This window comes from Oryctolagus cuniculus, chromosome 3 (genome assembly GCF_964237555.1).
Source record: "Oryctolagus cuniculus chromosome 3, mOryCun1.1, whole genome shotgun sequence".
NCBI classification, from domain to species: Eukaryota; Metazoa; Chordata; class Mammalia; order Lagomorpha; family Leporidae; genus Oryctolagus; species Oryctolagus cuniculus.
Window position 1 is genome coordinate 93,785,274 of NC_091434.1, and position 15,675 is coordinate 93,800,948.

General features: G+C 37.1%; 1 protein-coding gene across 14 annotated transcripts in view; it reads right to left on the reverse strand.

The window, feature by feature from the left end:
- The window catches only part of MBD5 (methyl-CpG binding domain protein 5), a 494,793-nt gene that overhangs the window by 68,005 nt on the left and 411,113 nt on the right, over positions 1-15,675 (reverse strand). For 13 of the 14 annotated variants that reach the window (XM_070070952.1, XM_070070949.1, XM_017342834.3 and 10 more), the window contains one exon: positions 12,501-12,674. The exons of the other annotated variant lie outside the window; for it this stretch is intronic. The gene's annotated coding sequence lies outside the window, so the exon portion shown is untranslated. The remainder of the gene's footprint in view (positions 1-12,500; positions 12,675-15,675) is intronic. 14 annotated transcript variants of the gene reach the window in all.

Here is a 15,675-nt window from a genome sequence, read left to right on the forward strand (position 1 = left end):
CCACTGCACTCCCTGGCCACAGCAGAGAGCTGGCCTGGAAGAGGGGCAACCGGGATAGAATCCGGCGCCCCGACGAGGACTAGAACCCGGTGTGCCGGCGCTGCAAGGTGGAGGATTAGCATAGTGAGCCGTGGCGCTGGCAAGAGTAAAATTTTTGAAAGATTTACTACTGAACACTGTGGAGAATGTGATGTTACTATTTCTGGTATTATTTTTTGTTATAAACAAGCCTTTTCTGAACAATTTAATATCTAGCATGTAGTCACATTGTTGGACTCATAAAACTGCACTATAGATTAAATGAAAAAAAATTATCTTAGTGTTTTCTGAGTGAGACTTGTGGTTTGTGATGAAAATTTCTAATGAGAGCATCATCTACAAATGAAAAGAAATGCATACAAGTTTCCCAAATGACTTAAAAGAAAGCTCTGGAAAACTTTGTTAAATGGCTTATGATTCATATGGAATTAGTAGAAGTTTCATAAAATTCAATAAAAAAGTTAACATTATTTTAGACAATGTAATTTAAATATGCACTTATAACTTAATGGATTAGCAAATTAACTGGTATAAACAGACATGTAACTATTTAAGCTATGATCCTAAAAGACTACAAATTTAAGTTGATCTGAAACCTTTTTTTGGATTTCCTCAGTAGTAAAGCAGGGAACTGCCTTAAAGGAAAAGCCATCATGGATTCATACATAAAGCTTAGTCATAACCTTGGCCCTTGAGAAAGGTTAAGAGTATTGTACGGAAGCACATACTCATTTTACTGGAAGACCAGGAAGTGTGGGGAAGGTAGGACAAACACTGCCAGCCAGTGGGAAAAGTAGCAGAAATTTATTGGGTAAAATTTGGGATATAAAGAAAGGTATCAAGTAGTAAGAGTCTCAGTGGGTCTCCAGCTGATAATTTGCATCATTGGGCCCACTCCACCACGTTTTCTGCTTCTTACAGAAATAACTCACTTGCAGGCATAACCTGTTATTTCTATTTTCCTTTCATGTGCTGTTGATTGTGACTCCTGCTGTTTGCGTGTGTGTTTACCTATGTGTCATTCAATGGCTAGTTAAGGGCTCCACTATGTTCTGGGTACTGTGCTAAGTGCTAGGAGTACAAAGATAGTAAGTGCTGTGGTCTGAATGCTGTGTTCCCTGCCCCGTTCATGGACTGAAATCCTAACCCCCCAGAGGATGGCGTTAGGCAGTGTGGCCTTGGGAGAGGTAGAGGCTCCTGAGTGGGACTAGTGTTCTCTTCCTCTAGGTGGGGTTGTAGTGATGAGATGGCTATCTATGAACCAGAAAGTGAGCCCTAACTAGACACTAGATCTGCTGGTGCCTTGACTTGACTTCTCAGCCTTGAAATTGGGAGAAACATCTTTGTTTTCATGAGCCATCTAGTTTGTGGTATTTTGTTTTGGCAGTCCAAATAATCTAAGACAGAAAGATATCATTTTGTCAAAGTCCAGTATAATGTTTGGCACTAATGAGTTCTTTGATGTGGAAGAACAGAAATGAAAGAGGAAGAAAGGAAGGATTAGTTCTTTTTCTCGAGGAGTTCCTGGCTTAGTGGAATTCCTAGTGATTGTGCAAGAGTTATGAATTTTCTGCCATCCTGGACTTCCAGTTTTGCCAAAGAGCAACAGATCCTGATGACTGAACCTCTTTTCTTACATTACCTTTGTATGCTTCCATTACTATGTTGCTATTCCAAAGAAATCTCTTCACTGGTCTCTGATCATTAGACTAGGCCCACTTCTATTTTCTCTGCTTTTGACCATTTCATGCTTACCCCCTTCTTGCCTTTTTTTTTTTTTTTTTTGGTTTGCTTGCTCTTGAATGTGGCTCCATTCTCCATGTGGCTGGCTCTTTCCAGTAAGTAATTTGAGGATCTGCTAGGCAACATTAGATTGATTCCTGCCATATGTCTCCCTCACATTTCAGTAATCAAAAATACAAATATCTGACGGCTGGGTTTTGCTTAACCCAGTGGGTCTCAAACATGGTCCTGGGACAAGCATCATTATTGCTAGGAATATTTGGGAAATTGGAGAAAATGCAAATTTACAGGCTCAACCTCAAACTTAATTGCATCAGAAACTAAGGAGGCAATGTGTGTGTGTGTGTGTGTGTGTGTGTGTTTTAAACAAGTCCTTTAGGTAACTGACTCAAGTTTGAGCCTCTAATGCTCCAGTCTCCCTTTTCAAGACAGGGTTAGTTTTACATCTTAACATTTTATGGGCAACCAGTGCTCTATTTTCTTTGTCCGGGACTTGGAGGTGAGATGAGAGACAGAGTCATCCCTCTTTGCTGATAGCACTTCATCTTTTCAGCGGCAGCTCAGTTGTAAGGGCCTTAGGAACTGTGCACAGAGCAGAGGTCCATTAACTACACTGTTGTGATTTATCTATAAGTTGGCACTGTTTTCCTCAACATTCATTTTGTGAATTTGGAAAACAGAAGTGTGAAGATAAAAATAATTGAATTGTAATCTCACTGCTGAATAATAACCACTGCAAACATTGGTATATTTTCTTTTAAATAATTTGTTTTTAGAAAGTTTTCAAAGGATGCATAAAAATGAGTTAAATATAATAAATAACAAGGTATCAGCATTCTAAACTCACAATGTAAGAACTGTGTCTTTTTTTCTGATTTTTAAAAATAAGAAACACAGAAAATTTTAAAGACGAAGTTCCATACTATTTTCTACCCTGCCCCCACCCCTCCCTTCTGCCCCAGAAACAACCACCATCATGACTTTGGTTTGGATACTTATTTTTCCATGAACTTTCTGAAAACCTCACATATGTAAGGATTTCAATATTTTTACACCAAAATAAACATCTTTTAATTCCAATTTCCACAATCTTTTTGAAATTCCCTTGGATATATAATTTATTTATTTTTGTGGGCATAGCTTTTTCTCTCAAACTTCTGCAATCACAAACAAATCAGAGAGATATTTCTATACATAAATCTGTGTCAGTCCTGATAATTCACTCTGAATTATTTGCTAAAATAGAACCGTATAATTTTAGGGCCCTTGACAGATTTCTTAAAGTGCCAGGAGGGCGTCATTTTCAGAAAGCATTTCAGGCCATGCTTCTAGAATCCTGACACATGCATGCTTTTTTTTTGCTCAACATGTACATTAAAGTCTATTATATTCACCTCTAAGAGTCAGATAACTTTATTTGCTATTTAGACCCATCATCCAAGATATAGTCTTTTTTTTCAATAGTTTATATTATAAAAACTGAACAGTCACGATATCTTCCCCTTACTTCCCCTGAAGACCTATTTTGTTTATATAGCATCATTTAAGTTTAATAAACACACTATCAAAAATATTGTGATATGATAGGCACCTCCATCTCCTAACAACACAAAGGATCCAGGGTATATCTTATACTTAGAACCTAATTTATATTTTTTCACAAGCAGTTCTGTAGCAATAATAATGAAATTCAGAAAGTATGTATGTGTGTGTGTTTGATGTTGAGATATTTGCCACAATTCCACCAATGCTTTCATTTTTCCTATATCCTTTCAACATGCAAATTAATCTCTGAAAACTGGCTTTTAGTAAATTATCAGTTACTTGATTTTCTTCTTTATATTGATTGGCTCCTTCTGATCATTCAGAATTCAAATTATATGTTACCTACTCAAAAACACTATAATGTGAGGTGGGCATTTGGCCTACCAGTTGGGATGTTCACATTCCCTGTCGGAGTGCCTGGGTTTGAGCTGCAGCTCCATTCTTGATTCTAGCTTCCTGCTAATTTGCACCCTGGGAGACAGCAGTGATGGCTCAAATAGTTGTCTCCCTGCCACCCATGTGTGCAACCTTAATGCAGTTCCTGGCTCCCAGCTTTGGTCCCAGTCAGGGGTCACTGTGAACATTTGGGGAGTGAATCAGTGATGGGAGGTCTATATGTTACTCTCTGGCTTTCAAAGAAAGAAGATTTATCTAAATATCAATAGATATAGATAGACAGATAGCAGACAAAGGCTGACTTCAATGTAACACTCAGGACTGTTTCACACTTTGTTAATTTACTGATATTTCTTATTATCTGATTATTATCCCTTATCATTTGTTTACTTATTGACTACCTCTTCTTACAGGAATGTAAACATTCTCAGAGCAGGGAAATTGTCTCTCTAAGTCCCCCTTATATTCCCAGTTCCTGGAACAGTTCCTGGCATAGAGTAGGTGCTTAAGTATTTTCTGATGACTGTGCATATTCCAATTTGTCAACATAATTTTATATTCTGATTTTTACCATTACAAAATTTCAGAAATACATATATCTAAAATGGGAGGTTTAAAAAAGAAGACAGTAAGTATGCATGTTGAAAAATAAAAAGGATCTTTGATCTAGATTTATGTCTAATGATTTTACAATCTCTGAGTGATTATTTCTGTATAGTAGAGTGTGATGGGGGCTGGCGTTGTGGTATAGCCAGTAAAGCAACACTAGCATCCCAAATGGGCACCGGTTCATGTCTTAGCTGCCCCATTTTCCATGCAACTCCCTGCTAATGGCTGGCGAAAAGCAGCAGATGGCCCAACTGCAACAAATAAACAAGTATGACAGGGCTTCGGAGCAAATTGATGTGGTAATGTTAAATTTTATTTGCTGGCCGGTGCCACAGCTAATCCTCCGCCTGAGGCGCCGGCACCCCGGGTTCTAGTCCTGGTTGGGGTGCCGGATTCTGTCCCGATTGCTCCTCTTCCAGTCCAGCTCTCTGCTGTGGCCCAGGAAGGCAGGGGAGGATGGCCCAAGTGCTTGGGCGCCTACACCCGCATGGGAGACCAGGAGAAAGCACCTGGCTCCTGGCTTCGGATTGGCGCAGCGCTCCAGCCGTGGCAACCATTTGGGGGGTGAACCAATGGAAAAAGGAAAACCTTTCTCGCTGTCTCTCTCTCTCTGTCTGTCTAACTCTGCCTCTCAAAAAAAAATTTTATTTGTTAACTGTATTAGAATTTTATTTATGTGGTTCACATAAATATTTTAATTGGATTAATAAAGGAATCACTAAAATAAATAATACAACATGAAAATTAAACATTTCAACAGAATGCTAATTAATGCAATAGACATTTTTCTCAGTATGCTTTCCTGATATTCTTGTCAATTTAAGAACAAACTCATGGGGCCAGCACTGTGGTGTAGTGGGTTAAGCTGCCACTTGTAGAATTGGCATTCCACATGAGCACTGGTTTGATTCCCAGCTGCTCCACTTCCAATCCAGCTCCCTGCTACTGTGTCTGGGAAAGCAGTGGAAAATGGTCCAAGTTTTTGGGCCCCTGTCACCCACGTGGGAGATCCGGAAGAAGCTCTTGGCTACTGTCCCTTGGTTTTGGGTCAGCCCATCTCCAGGTTTTGTGGCCATTTGGGCAGTAAATCATGGATGGAAGATTCTCTGTCTCTCCCCTTTCTCTGTAACTCTGCCTTTCACATAAAATAAATAAATCTTAAAAAACAACAAACACAAATTTTTGCAGTGTTAAACTTATATTTTAAAAGTTATATCCAAACACCATGAAAACTAAATATCAGAGAATATTATATCAAGAAAATAAGTGAATAGCTATTTGTCAACAATCTTTCTGAATAAAATCAAATACCATAAGTTATTCTGAATAATATCAAACAAATTTGATTAATGGTAAAAATAATGAGTTGGTTTTTGAGTCATGTGGTGTTAGGAGTATTTCTATTAAAAAATTTACAAAGACATCACACAATCATCTTGTACTGAGTGGAGAATGCTTAGATACATAGTGGGATAGAATTAACACCAATGAGACAAGATGACACTACGTAAATTAGGAAAAACATGGATATTTCGTATGTTATAAGAGTCTAAATAATCATGTATACTTTTTATACTGTGATTATAACACTTAGCTCACAAAGTAATTACAGATAATGAATAATTCATTCTACTCTTATATTTCCAAGAGTGGACATCTCATATTCTGTCATGCAGAACAAGTTCCACATAAAACCTATCTCTATACTTAACATCCAAAACAATATATACTCACAACAACAGATACGATTGAATTAAAAGTAATACTAGCATTTGCATTTTGGAGGGCAAAGTCCAAATAGCTACAACCTATCATTTCATTGGATAATAAATGAATATACTTATAATCTTTCCACCATTATTGCTTAAATAACGGTTGTAAGAGTAACCCTACATGATGATTTCCATTCCTAGCTATCTTTCATCCACGTGTAAATGATGCAAGCAGCTCCTTAACAGTACCTTGTCCATCCCCATGCAATCTTCCCTCAACTCTTTCACCCTTTACCTACTTATTCAAGCTATGCAATTTTATTTATGAACATACTTACTTTGCAGTTATGTCATTTATTTTTTGGTTTTTACTTTGCAACAGATTAGTCCTATTTTTACTGTTCCCCCACTATGCTGCAATTTGGTTATCTTCACAGCCAGCACTGCCAAACCCACCTCTTAGATATCTTTTGTAAGAGATCCATTACCTCTGCCAGTCTCCACTTACACTCCCAAACTAGCCCCAGTACATCTGTTTTTGTTTCATACATTTGTGTTGGGATTCCCTGGGTAAGCATATGTTTCCTGATAACTGAAGTTCTGTAATTTCAGATGGTTTTGCACCATCAGTGTAGAAGACTAAAAAAATTAACAACTTGCAAATGAGGGATCACAATTACGTAAAAAGGATACATTTTTCACAAACTCTGAAGGTATAGGGACAGGTTCCCGAGAGTGAGTCAGGGTAACGAGCATCCTGGCCTGTGACCATGTACACTTAGGAAGATTCTTTCTTTATACTACAGAATTCAGCAACTTCTATCTTCTAGTCACATTAAGTCTTCAGAGAAGTACATGCTGAGCATGGTAGACTGCAAACAGCCACAAGTATTTTGCAGTTCCTTCTATCAGGAGGTGGGATTATTTCCACAAATTGAATCTAGGCTGGCCTCGTGATGTGCTCTGACCAACAGAAGGTGATGGATGTGACACTGTTCCAAGTTTTGAGTCTAAACCTCAGAAGGCCTTGCATCTTTTACTCTTGTATCTCAGAACGCCATTGCCATGTGAACAACCTGAGCTCACTCCCTTGAGGGTGACAGACCATGTGGAAAGAGAGAAGTCCAGAGGTGCAGCCAGTCCAGTTGAAGCCCCAGAAGCATTACTGAGTGTGGACAACACCTTGTGGGATGGGGAAGAACTGGCACCGCTGAGCAAGTCTAAATTGTCAGCTCACAGAATTAAAAGTATTATTTCAAGTAGCCAAACACTACTAGAAACAACATGGAAGTCTAAAATAGGATTATTTAATTTAAAGTCAATTACAACATGGAGAAGCTATGTAACATCACTGGTTAAGAGCACCAGCCCTGGGGTTGGCACTGTAGTGTAGCGGGTAAACCCACTGCCCCCAGTGCCGGCATCCCATGTGGGAGCCACTTTGAGTCCCAGCTGCTCCACTTCCGATCCAGCTCTCTGCTATGGCCTGGGAAAGCAGTAGAAGATGGCCCAAGTGCTTGGGCCCCTGTGTCTGCATGGGAGACTTGGAAGAAGCTCCTGGCTCCTGGCTTTGTATTGGCACAGCTCCGGCTGCTGCGGCCAATGGGAAGTGAACCAGTGGATGGAAGATCTCTCTCTCTCTCTCTCTCTCTCCATATATATATATATATATATATATATATATATATATGTAACTCTGACTTTCCAGTAAATAAATAAATCTTAAAAAAAAAAAAAAAGAGCACCAGCCTTAGAATCCAAGTGTTAGGGTTTGAATCTTGGCACATATCCTTTATTAACTTGTAAATGTGGTAAAGTTTAAACATTGTTTTCATTATAAAATGGAGATAAAAATCTCATAGGATTTTTCTGGGAGAAATAGTTAAGTTAATATTAATGTGAGTAGCACATAGTAAATATCCATTTGTATATACCTATTAAAATCATGTTATAGAAAACTTAATGGCACTGGAAAGTACTGTGATACTATGTGGAAAAACATACAACAAAGCTGCATGTATGATTATAATCTTAATATACAAAAATACTATTATGTAGCTATACGAACATAGCAGCACTATCCTTCCAGTGACTACTTTATGTTCTCACATTCTCTTACATTTTCTTCATTGATACTTCAGATTTTCAAAATCTTCTTTAATAAAAATGTATTGGCTCTGTAGTAACAAAAATATTATTTCCAAAAAATTAAGTTATATATCTATAGAAGTGCTATTAATGTTTCCCTGATCCTTATACGAATTAAGGAAGCTTTTTATTAGAAATAATCACAGACCTAGTGTCAGTATTATGCTATTATTTCTTTCAGTTTTAGCCAAGTAGAGAAAAAGACATAGAGATTCAGAAAGAACCCTGTATTAACATGGATGACCTAAATACTAAAAAGAAAAAATTAAGGCTATCCCTTTTAATGGGTCTAAAATTTTTCAACTTGGAATACTAACTCCCATCCCCAAGCTCTTTTTCTTCATTAAAATAGCTCCTACTGATCTCAGTGTACTTGTCACTTTCTCAGAGAGGTCTTCCCTGGTTTCCCCAGTCTTTAATTGCCTTAAGTCTAAATTAGATTCCCACTTATAATTCTCCCATCTATTATCCAGTTCTCTTCTTTCATGTGAATTATGACATATTACTGAATTTTCTGTTTGCCCTTGCCATGCCACATGATTGCAAAGAAAAAGGAGATGAGACAGAGAACTGCAAATTAAGGCTTCCCTTTGTGCCCTTGAAAAACATAAAGAAGTAGAAAGTGAGGCTCTGTATGCATTTGTAGAAAGTACTTACTATGCTTCCTTTCTTAAAAGCCAAAGAGTGAATAATCACTAGCTCTCAAATACATGTTCTTCACATATTTTCAAAAAACTTTGAAAACTGTTTTAAGGAACAGTAATACTTCACACTAGAACATCTCTAAAGTAATCAATAAAATGTATAAATTATGAAGGAAAAATTGTTTCTGATTTATTTCTCTATGTTGGCCCTCAGCATATTTTACCTATTTATTTATTTATTTTTGCTTTCCTGTACTATAGTGAAATTCCTCATAGGAAATATTAATAAAATAATTGCATTTATTTACATATTCTATTTAACAGTATACTAAGCAAGTTTAAGGGCAATTTTAACATCTTATCCTTGCTTTGCTAGTATTTTGGCTACTCCAGATAGAAGTTACAACATGCAGTTTAAATCTCATACACACACACACATACACACACACACAGTTTTCTTCTTAAAATTGTACTATAAGAAAATCATTGTGGATTACATGTGTGCCCACTTCGGGTTATGCAATAAATCACACATTGCCCAGTGACAATAATACAGTCAGAGAAATGCATGGTTGAGATGATTTGATCATTGTGCAAACATCACAGAGTATGGTCACCCAAACAAGACTGTATGAGGCTGCTGCTGACTGCATACTGTTTTACAATAACCTAATCTTTTTAATGGGTAGGTGTACTTGAACAGCAATAAAAAACAGTAAACATACAAAAGGTAGCAGTTGTTTGCTTTCCTTATCAAGTGTTATGTTCTCTAAAAAGTTTATGTGCTATACTTGCATAGAACTGGCAGTACAGTAGGCTTGGTTATACCAGCATCACCAGAAATATGTGAGTAATGGCTATGATGTGAGTAGCTGATAGGAATTAATCAGTTCCATTTTACTTTTGAAAAAGAGATTTGTTTACTTGAAAGGTAGAGTGACAGAGAGGGAGAAACAGAGAAAGAGATCTTTCTGTTGGTTTACTTCCCAGATGGTTGCAGCAAGGCTAGGCCATGTTGAAGGCAAGAGCATGGAACTCTATCTGGGTCCACTGTGTGGTGGCAGAGACCCAACTACTTTGTCCATCATCTGCTGCCTTTCTATTAGCAGGAAACTGGATCAGAAATGGAGGAGCCAGTACTCCAATGGGCATTCTGATACTATAATCTGGTGTCCCAAGTAGTGGCTTAACCCTTTGCACCACAATGCCCACCTCACCATTGTACTCAGAGGATGCAACTATCCACATGGTCCATTCTTAATGAAACTGCTATTATGCAGCACATGACTATATGTAGAAACAACTAATATCCACATATTCTTTTCCTTCAAAAATGTTCAGCACTCTTCAATTCATTTGGCAGTGGACACAAATTCTTACTTGAAGAAATTAGTAGCAAATAAAGGCAACATATACCCCCATGACCTTCAAAATTACATTACTATGAGTATTTGATTTTTAAATTTTATTTATTTATTTTATTTTTTTATTTGAAAGGAGGAGAGACAGAGAGAAAGAGACTTCCATCTGCTGGTTCACTCCCCAAATGTCCGCAATAGCCAGGACTGGGCCATACTGAAGCCAGGAACCTAGAATTCAATCTAAGTCTCCCACATAGGTGGCAGGGACCCATCTACTTGAGCCATCGCCTGCTGCCTCCTAGGGTGCATGTTAGCAGGAAGGTGAATTTGAGGAAGGGTAGCTGGGATTCAAACCAGACACCTGGATATGAGATAGAAGCTTTCCAAGCAGAGACTTAACTGCTGTGCAAACACTCACTCTACTACGTCTACTTAAAATTTATTTATTTTTTAAATTGACATATAACATTCTATGTCTTTATCTGATCTAAAGTATGTATACATTGCGGATTGGTTAGATTTAACTAATTCTAACTCAAGTTTGGATTTCACTAAAATAATTACTTCACATAGTTATTTTTTGGGTCATATAGTACAAAACAATTTTTACATTTTTCAATATTACAAAGTATTTCCATTAACTATAGTAACTTTTCTATACAGGAGATCTCCTGATATTTATTCTTCCTATCTACTTGGTAATTATGTATCCTTTGGCCAATTTCTCCCCATCTTCCCTTCCATCTAATCATTCCAGTTTCTGGTAACCACCATTATATTCTCTACTTGTAAAAGATCAATATTTAAAGATTCCATATATGAGTGAGACCACCTTTCTCTGCCTGTCTTATTTCATTTAACATAAAGCCATTGAAGTTCATCCATGCTGTCACAAAAGGCATGATTTCATTCTTTTTAAATGGCTGACTAGTATCCTATTTGTAAATATACCAATTTTCTTTATCCATTCATCAGTTGATATATGCTCAGACTCATTTCACATCTTAGCTATTGTGAACAGTTTTGCAATAAACGTAGGAGAGAAGATATCTCTTTGACATATCAGTTTCATTTCCTTTGGATAAATATAACTAGAAGCAAGATTGCTGGATCATGTGGTAGCTCTATTTTTAGTTTCTTGAGGCATCTCCACACTTTGTTCCATAATGGATATGCTGATTTACATTTCCACCAACAGTGTATAAGGATTCTCTTTTTTCTACCTTCTCACCAATACTTGTTCTCTTATCTTTCTGATAAAAGCCATGCTAAATTGGGGGGAGGAGATACCTCATTGTGCTTTTGATTTACATTTCCCTAATAGATAGTGATGGTGAGTATTTTTATAAACCTAGTAGGCCATTTGTATGTCTTCTTCTGAGAAATGTCTATTCAGGTCTTTTGTCCAATTTAATATTGGGTTATTCTGGTTTTGCTTTTGAGTTCCTTACATAGTTTAGATACTATATACCCTTGGCAGGTGTATAGTTTTCAAATATCTTCTCCCATTCTGTAAGTTGTATCCTCATTCTGTTGGTTGTCTTCTCAGTTGTCCCTGCTTTTGAGGTCGTACCCAAAATATGTTTTCCCAGACGAATATCATCAAGTACTTCCGCTGATAATTTCATACTCTTGGGTCTTACATTTAAATCTTTTGTTTATAAGCCATGAAAATCAGGTTCCTCTCAAAGTTAAAATAGGACAACTCCTTAGTCTGAAGACACACCCAAAGACTTTGTCTCTGAGTATGAATAAATTTTTAGGAGTGCTCAGGTCCAATCAGTGTCTGGGGAGGAGGAGAACTGTCTTCCTGTGGATTTTAGCAAAGGGAGCCTACTAAGTCCCATGAAATGAATGATCTTCTATTGTGTTTATGCAACTCACAAATCAGGAACGAAAGGAATAAATGGTTAGCAGTATCATATTTCAAGTGTCTCAAGGAGACTTCATGTAACATTTGAGTGATTGCAATCTAGAATGTTGAGGGTGGCAGAGAAAATAAAACAACTAAGGAACACTAATGTGCTCAGGTTGGAGGGGAAGAGTTTCAATATCATAAAACAAAGCATAAAGTATTTAAGTAGACATATTGAAGAAAAGCAAAACCTGTAGAAAATAAAGTCTCTAATTTAACAAATCGATAAGCAAAATATAAGAGCAGTTATAAACCAGAGGACTTTGTACCAAATCTCACTTCCAGAAGCGTTTGGCTTATCTATGGTTTCAAATAATAATGTAAGTGAATTAATTGACAGTATTTACATCGAAAGATTTCACATGAAAATTTGCATTTCCTGCTTTACCTGAGAAACTGGACAATGTGGAAACACTAGGTCAACATTCCTGCCTTGCAACAATTATCTGGAATAGAGCAGTGGCTGCTCCTCCAGAAAGGACTTGGCTCTCCAGGTCACTGCAGTGGCTTCCTGCTTCATTCCCATCAGCCTGGCCTCTGTAGGCATTTGGGTTTCCAACTTCTGGAACAGAAAGGACCTTCAGATAAGGGTTGAAGGACTTGTTGTAGCCCTTGGCAAGAGGTACAACCCATTTAAAAAAAATGACCATTTAACCTCTACTTCACAGTTTCTTCCAAAATGTGGAGGATGAACTCTCATTAGACCACCACACATTACTAGTATATGTAAGAGTGACATAAGCCAGCTAAAACCACAAGCACACAGGTGACTATCTCAGTAAAATTGAACTGACCCACAGTTCAGTGATTCCTGAGTTATAAGAGATAAAGGGGTACACAGAAGTCTCACTGGAGTTCAACAGTCTTCCTTTCTTAGCACCATCATTGGCAATATCACATTACCATTATCATAATTCATCTTGCAATGAAGGAATTATGAAAACAAATTGTACTATTACTTATTATTAAGATATGAACAATTAAAAAAAAAGATATGAACAATGCCACTGATTTTTTCCCCCTGGATTTAAATTATTTTCTTGTAGCAAATAAGAAAAATATTTCTGAAGGTCTTTGAAAGGTGTACCCGAGACCTTATAACCCCTTACTCCATCTTCTGGTCTTCAGGGAGGTACTGCTGCTCTCAGTTATGTTAGAATGCTGCTACTCAGCCTGGGCAAATTAATCAGACAGTCAAATTCATTTTACTGTTTCCATGGCTACTGAACACTCTTCTGATTATTTGATGGATTTTATGGATAGATATTCTGATATTATTAGGTTGGTAACCTGGAGAGCAGGTACAAGTCTTTGAGCTACTGAAAACAAATACACAAAAATAAATACATAGATCATCTGGTATATAAATTATCTTTTTAAGGATAGAGGGTCTGTGTTAGGCTTCAAAGGTCCCCCACTCTAGAGAGCACTAGCAAAGTCAAGCTTTTAACTTGGAGGATTTAGGGGCCACATATTCTATATCATAGTTTCTCCACGGAGTACTCCTTCATCTCCTAGGTCTTTCCTGATAGAGAACCTAGTGTCCAAGGTTTTGTTCTGTTTCTGGGGCTACCTTCCGCTGACTACATTATTATGAGACTATCAGGAATGATTTGGGGCTGGAGCAGGACAGGTAAATGTGCATGATGGGATGTGGCACCATGCTTGAGCAGTGATGCCTTCAGAAAGCAGCCAAGAGAGACAAAGGAGCAGCTAAGGGAAGCATCAGCAAGATTAAATGAGTACATTTCTATAATTCTCATACTAAAGCTACCCCAGGAATTGTATTTAATGTGTTGAGTATTTATTGGGAACTAGCTATGTGTGAGGCACTATGACAGATACTGGGGCACCAAACTTGAAAAAAAACACAGCTCCCATCTCAAGGAAATTTATTATCAGAGAAATGCAGGATGGGAAACATAATTATAACATCGAATGGAACTGGCTACGAAAGGACCATGTATAAAATGCTAAGTGAGCACAAAGACACAGTTAATCTAGTTTTTAAGGTGAGGGGTGTCAGTCTTGAAAAATTTCATGGCAAATGTGCAATTTTAATTCCATTTGTCCACAGACTTTTTGAAATAATCTAATATACCTAGGGATGTAAATAGCTAACAAGGGTAATATAAAGAGTAGTTACTAGGAGGGCTGACACATCACCTAACCCTTGCAAACAGTCTTAGTTCCAAAAGATTAAAATCAGAGATTTTACATTTCTGTCTGTTAATAACATTTTCAAAATTGCCATCATTTTTAGTTGGTAAGCAAACATAAAGGCTTCTTTTCTCTGACCCTTTAACCTTGATATGTGATAACTGATGAAGCATTAATGAATATTTTCCACAGGAAGACATAGGTGCCGGCCTCATGCCTGAAATAGAAAATGATGAGCTGACATCTAGATAAGCAAATACTGTTTTCTAGAAAAGGAATCAAAGAATGATGATTCACTTCAATAAGAAAGGAATATTAGATTGAGTGCTAAGAAGCAGGAGCCAAAATGAACAGATATGGGTGAAGGAGTATCACCCTTATATAAAGCAGTTTAAAATCGTTCGAAAGTACATCCTTTAATGAAAGAAGTCCATCAGTGAGGAAAAGATGACTATAGTGCCAAAGTGATTTCAGCCAAATGTATAAACAATGTTAGCTAACATTTCTCTTGTCATCTTCTCTGAACTATACTGAGCAGTTTATGTAGACATGGATATACTCATTTCAGCATCATCACAACCCTGCAAGTCACGTCCTTTCATTTTTTCTATCCTAGAGTTGAAGAAACTGATGTAAGAAAAATTATAGAACTTTACCTTCTATTTTCCTTTCTGATAATTTGTCCCCTTGTATTTTTTCTACTGTAGTATTTATCATTATCTATCATAACTGATACAGTTTACTATTTATCCTATAATTATCTGTCTCCTCTGACAAGGATGCAAGCTCCATGAGCACATGGGGTTTAGAAGCCATCATAACAGACAAAAATTCCTGCTATTTTTGCTTTGGATTCAATAGCCTCTTGTAGGCTTTGCATCACATCTTATTTTTATTTCCCAAAAGATGAAGTACAGAACCTTACAAATGCTGGATCCAAAAATATTTGTTGAGTGAATGATGCATCACAATTCACCAGTAAGCATATACTAAGCCCTTGCCATGCTTAGCATTGAGTGGTAGTTACCACAAGATAGGGAAGTATAAAATGTGGGCCTGTATTTCCAAACAAACTTAACACTTAGGCATAGAATTAAAATAAAAAAGGAATACCTACAGCATAAAATAAGAAGTCTTCACATTTCATTACTTCCATTCTTCAATCATTCAAAGCCTAAAACTGCCTATTCATCATTCCTCCTAAAACACCAGGGTATTCTCTGCATTTAACTCTCCTGGAAATGTGTGATCTGCTCACAACTCTATGCCTATTTATGTGCTGTTCTATGGGCATAGGAAGATTTCTTCCCACTTTTTTCTTTTTAAACTATATTTGTGTTATTTTTCTAATAATTTAATCAATTAATTAACTGTTCCTTTATTTGAAAGGCAGAGAGACAGAC